The sequence below is a fragment of the Lutra lutra genome, chromosome 11 (genome assembly GCF_902655055.1).
Source record: "Lutra lutra chromosome 11, mLutLut1.2, whole genome shotgun sequence".
Lineage (NCBI taxonomy): Eukaryota > Metazoa > Chordata > Mammalia > Carnivora > Mustelidae > Lutra > Lutra lutra.
This window is the reverse complement of record NC_062288.1, coordinates 104023346-104029338: the sequence shown is the minus strand read 5'-3', so window position 1 is coordinate 104029338 and position 5993 is coordinate 104023346. Positions and strand designations below refer to the sequence as shown.

At 38.8% G+C, this 5993-nt stretch overlaps 1 protein-coding gene across 1 annotated transcript in view; it reads left to right on the top strand.

Moving 5' to 3' along the window:
- KMT2C (lysine methyltransferase 2C) overlaps positions 1–5993 on the top strand; it is a 272603-nt gene that overhangs the window by 12800 nt on the left and 253810 nt on the right.

Here is a 5993-nt window from a genome sequence, read left to right as displayed (position 1 = left end):
GCTGCTTCCGAAGATTACATGGTCGGTAAGTGATGCAGTCAGGGTTTGGCTCCAGGTGTGTCTGACTCTGGTCTTCACTTTTTCAAGAAACTCCAATCTAACTTTCAGCTGTGAATTAAAGTTTGAGGATTTAATGTATAACATTAAATGTGACTACAGTTGGTAACAGTGTACTACAGAATCGGAATTTGTTGTGAGATTAGAACTTAAATGTTTCCACACACAAAAAGAAGATAAATATGTGAGGTGATGTATTAATTAACCAGATGGGAGGAATCCTTTCACCGTGTATATGTATATGAAATCATGATGTAAACTTGAAATATCTTACAATTTTGTCAGTTATACATCAATAAAGTTAAAAAAAAAAAAAACAAAACAACTCACCAAACCAAAAAAAAAGTCCAGGTTAGTGTGTGAGAAAACGAGGAAGGGAAAGTAGAATTAGGAATTTTGAATTTTCACTGTAGGCAGTAGGGAGCCATTGAAGATTTAAACAGAAGAGTAACAGTGTAACTTGGTTAGAAAATAACCTTGGCAACGACAGGGAAGATGGTACAGAGGGAGTATATATCCCATTTGTCATGTTACAGGGACCAGAGTGAGAACCAAAGTGATTTTCCATACTCTCTCTTTTTTTTTTTTTTTTTTAAGATTTTATTTAGTTATTTGACAGAGAGAGATCACAAGTAGATGGAGAGGCAGGCAGAGAGAGAGGGAAGCAGGCTTCCTGCTGAGCAGAGAGCCCGATGTGGGACTCGATCCCAGGACCCTGAGATCATGACCTGAGCCGAAGGCAGCGGCTTAACCCACTGAGCCACCCAGGCGCCCTCCATACTCTCTTTTTTAAAGATTTTTTTTTTTTTTTTAATTTGACAGACAGATCACAAGTAGGCAGAGAGGCAGGCAGAGAGAGAGAGGAGGAGGAGGCAGGCTCCCTGCTGAGCAGAGAGTGATGTGGGACTCGATCCCAGGACCCTGAGATCAGGACCTGAGCGGAAGGCAGAGGCTTTAACCACTGAGCCACCCAGGCGCGCCCCCCATACTCTTTTTCATCAAGAAATAATACTTGCCTAACTTGTGTTTTCAAATTATCCAACCTCAGAACTAGAAAGACCTTCACTGTCATCTATTCCAGTGCCTTCAGTTTGTGGATTAGGAACTGGAGTACTGACAACCAGGTTTGACATCTGAGATTACATTTAAGATCCAGAGATAATGGTCTTTTTTGTTGGTAGCTGGTTCTTATTCTAGGTTCCATTAGCCAACAACCAAATGTAGACCTTTGCCTGGGAAAATGTCTTTGAGGTTCATTCATGTTGTTGCATTTATTAATAGTTTGTTTCTTTATGTTGCTGAGTGGTGTTCCATCGGATGGGTGGGCCACATTTTGTTCATCAGTTCACCAGCTGATGGACATTTGGGTTGTTTGCAATGTTTTGTGTCCTATGAACAATGCTGCTGAACATTTGGAAAACGTTTTGGACAAATGGTTTCATTTCTCTGGATAGGTACCTAGGAATATAAATTACTTGCTTATGGGGTTAGTGTATATTTAACTTTTTTAGACACTTCCAGACTTTTCCAAAGTTCCCGTACCATTTTATATTCTCATTAACATTGTACGAAGGTTCATATCCCTGTTGATGCTTGGAATTGTAAATCTTTTGGATTTTCACTGTTCTGGTGGGTGTGTAGTGATACTTCATTGTGGTTTTAATTTGCATTTCTCTAATGATTTACGATGTTGAGCATCTTTTCAAATGCTTTTTCGCCATTTCTGTGGTAAAGTATAAATTCTTTTGGTGAAGTATGAATTTAAATCTTTCCTCCATTTTGGGTGTGTGTGTATCTTAATTTTGAGTCATAAGAGTTCATTATATATATGTACACCTACCAGACTTTTATTTTTTTAGAGCAGTTTTAGGTTCACAGCAAAACTGAGAGGGAGTTACAGAGATTTCTCATAGACCATCCCTCCTCCCACACATACACAGCTTCCCCCATTATCAACACCCTCTGTTACAGGGTACATTTGTTAGGGTTGATGAACTTCCTTTGGCACATCATTATCATCCAGAGTCTGTAGCTGACATTAGGGTTCACTCTTGGTGTTGTGCATTCTGTGGGTTTTGACAAATGTGTGATGACATGTATCTACCATTGTAATATACAGAATAGTTTCACTGCCCAAAAAATCCTCCGTTCTGCCTGTTCATCCTTTCCCTTCCTTCCCCAGCAACTACTGCCATTTAAAAAAAAAAAATTATGTCCATAGTTTGCCTTCTTTTTCTAAAGATTTTATTTATTTATTTGACAGAGAGACACAGTGAGAGAGGGAACACAAGCAGGAGGAGTGGGAGAGAGGGAAGCAGGCTCCCTGCTCAGCAGGGATAAGGGACTTGACCAGGACCCCAGGATCATGACCCAGGACGAAGGCAGGTGCTTAGTGACTGAGCCACCCAGGCGCCCCTGTAGTTAGCCTTCGTTATGTATTTTTTAAAACATTATTATTATTTTTTTAAGATTTTATTTTTTTGACAGAGATCACAAGCAGGCAGAGAGGCAGGCAGAGAGGGGGGTGGGGAACAGCCTCCCCGTTGAGCAGAGAGCCCGATGCGGGGCTCGATCCCAGGACCATGGGATCATGACCTGAGCCGAAGGCAGAGGCTTAACCCACTGAGCCAACCCAGGCACCCCTCTTTAGGTAATTTTTATACAAGTCCTTTATGAGTTATATGACTTAACGGGTGTTTTCTTCCACTCTGTGGCTTATTCTTAGTTTTTAGTGATGTCTTTTGAAATGCTAAGGTTTCTAATTTTGATGAAGTCCACTTTATCAGTATTTTTTCCCTTACGGAATTATGATTTTCATATCATATTTAAGAGCTCTTTGTGAAGCCTAGGATTGAAAAGATCTATGCTTACTTCTAGAAGCTTTTATAGTGTTAGGTTTTACATTAAGGTCAGTGATATGTTAATTTTTATGTATGGTGTGAGGTAAGGTCTAAGTGTATTATTCTGCATTTGGATGTAAAGTCATTCCAGCACCATTTGCTGAAGACTGTTCTTTCCTCATTGAATTGTCTTGGCAATTTCGTTGAAAATCACTTGATCATAAACATGTGGGTTTATTTTTGGACTCTTCCGTTGATTTGTATATCTGTCCTTCTGCTAATCCTACATTATCTTGATTATTGTAGCTTTATTGTAAATTTTGAAATCAAGTAGTCTAATTCCCCCAACTTTGTTGTTCAGATTGTTTTGCCTATTATAGGTCTTTTGCATTTTCATGTAAATTTTATGGTCAGCCTGCCAGTTTCTACAAAAAAATGTATTGGGATTTTGATAGGGATTATATTGAATCTGTAGATCAATCTTGAGAAAAAATTGTTACTTTGTTATTTCTTTTTAACATTTTTTTCAAAATTTTATTATTTAAGTAATCTCTACACCCCTCATGGGGCTCGAACTCATGACCCTGAGATCAAGAGTTGCATGCTTTTCTGACTGAGCCAGCCAGGTGCCCTGATACCACATTATTTCAATACACAAGATTACATTGAATCTGTAAATCAATCTTTTTTTTTTTTGAGAGTTTATTTATTTATTTGACAGAGAGAGAGAGAGAGAGTAGAAGGGAGGGAGGGAGAGAGCATAAGCAGGCGTAGCAGCAGAGAGAGAGGGAGAAGGCTCCCCGCTGAGCAGGGAGCCCAGTGTGGGGCTCAGTTCCCGGATGCTGAGATCATGACCTGAGCTGAGGGCAGACGCTTAACTGACTGAGCCACCCAGGTGTCCCAAGAAGTTTTACCATTTTCAAACAGAACATCTGTGCTACACTTGGCAAATGATTTCTTGGTGCTTCTCTTGCTTCATCTAAGGGGGTTAATGATAGTACCTACTTCACAGGGTTTTTGTGAAAATTAAATAAAGTAACGTTTGTAAAGAGAATGGTGTCCGATGTACTGTAAGCACTTGATTCGATTTGTTAATTTTATTAACATTAAATAGGCAGGAATTAAGCAGGAAGTTTAAAAGAGGAAAACTGCCCAACTGATCAGATGATCATAGTGTGAGGTTAGTTAAATCTTGGTTGGTCTTAATCTTTTTTGGAGTTACAGATCCCTTTCCTTTGGATATATCCTCACATTCTCAGAAGAGCATGCATGAATATAGATAAGGACAGATTTGTATAATTTAAGGGGAAGGTTTTAGTGGAACTTATTCTGAAAGCTTTGTAGAAGTTCCATAGCCTCCAGAATAAGAAACTGTCTTCTGGGGCACATGGCTTTCTTAGTCAGTAGAGTATGTATGTGACTCTTGATCTCAGGGTGGTGAGTTCAAGCCCCACGTTGGATATGGAGCCTACTTTAATTAAAAAAAAAAAAAAAGAAAAGAAGAAAAAGCTTTCTTCTAAAGATAGCATACTGTCTGAAGGAAACTGCCTTGGATGCAGAAAGAGATGGAGGTTTTTATCTCTTCAAAACTGAGTCCTTTGGCACCAGAGTGTATACTTTTTCTCCTCAAAGTAACTAATTTAAATCAGGAATTATTTTCCCTTTCTGTTGCTGGCCCAGCTTCTCTGCTTTTATTTTTCCTTTGTCTTTACTGTACAGTCCACTCACTGTCTTCTTTAATGACCCTTTACTCCTCCAACTAACCCCTGTTTAGCTCCTTCCTCTTTTGGTTCATCTTCCTGGGGCAGGGAGGGACTGTTTCGGGAGGAGTAGCTGGGGTCTGGTAGCACTGCACTGGCATAGTGTTGGTGTCAAGTGTCCTGAGATATATTTTTTTTAAGATTTTATTTATTTATTTGACAAACAGAGATCACAAGTAGGCAGAGAGGCAGAGAGAGAGGGGGAAGTAGGCTCGCCGCCGAGCAGAGAGCCCGATGCGGGGCTCAATCCCAGGACCCCGGGATCATGACCTGAGCCAAAGGCAGAGGCTTGACCCACTGAGCCACCCAGGTGCCCCATGTCCTGAGATGCTTGGTGTTTGCCAGTGCTGCCACTGCAAAATGATGCTGGGTAGAGAACTTACTGATCATTTCCAATTTTAGAGTTATTTTTAGGCTGTGCTTATCACCAGAATTCTGTATCAGATCTCTGTATACGAGATCACTTTATATTTTCCCAGTCCCAGTACTTCTGAATCCTAATCCAGTTCCTGGTAACTTTTAACCTACATGTGTTATTAAGAGGCCACTGTCAAACGTAGGCCTTTCGCTCAGGGTCTTTGGGAGAATAGTGATGGGTTGGCATTAATTTGAACTTCGGTTAAAATAGAATTTGTTTAGTTTAACATTACCATGACAGAGATTATAATTCTTTCCTAAAATTTTTGAAATATAACTCGATTATCCTTTTGTTTATGAAAACATGTCAAAACACTGTTGTCTTTTTCAGTTTGAATCTAAATTTCTTTTGTCACCATAGAGCCTGTGGATTTCTAATCATGGGAATCTGTTATTTCAGATATTTTTCAGTATAAAAAATTAGATTATTGTTACAGAAAACAGGGAGCATGAAGAAAAATAAAAATTTAGCTCTTTCCACTCTAACAAAGACACTTATTTTGATGTTTTCTTTTCAACTTTTTTCATATGCTTATTTTATTTTTGTTGTATTAATGATAGTATATATAGAATTGTACAACCCACTTTTTACCTTCGCATATGAAAGAAAATTTCCATGTTGTTAAACTCCATAACATTTTTGAAAGGTGCTTAATTTTTCACTGAGTAAACTGATGTAAACACCCCTTAGTCACCTCTGTTTCTGTACTTAATATTATTATTTTTTTGTGTATTATTATACTATGTAAAGTGCTTTGGCAGACATTTTTGTAGATAAAATCCTTTTCATATTTTTGGATTATTTTTATAGGACAGATTGCCACAAGCAGGATCACTAGCTTAAAAGAAAGAAGCTTTGTATGAGTCTTGATCCATAGAGGTGAGTGCTGTAAAGTCCAGGTGGTGGGTCTGAGATTCT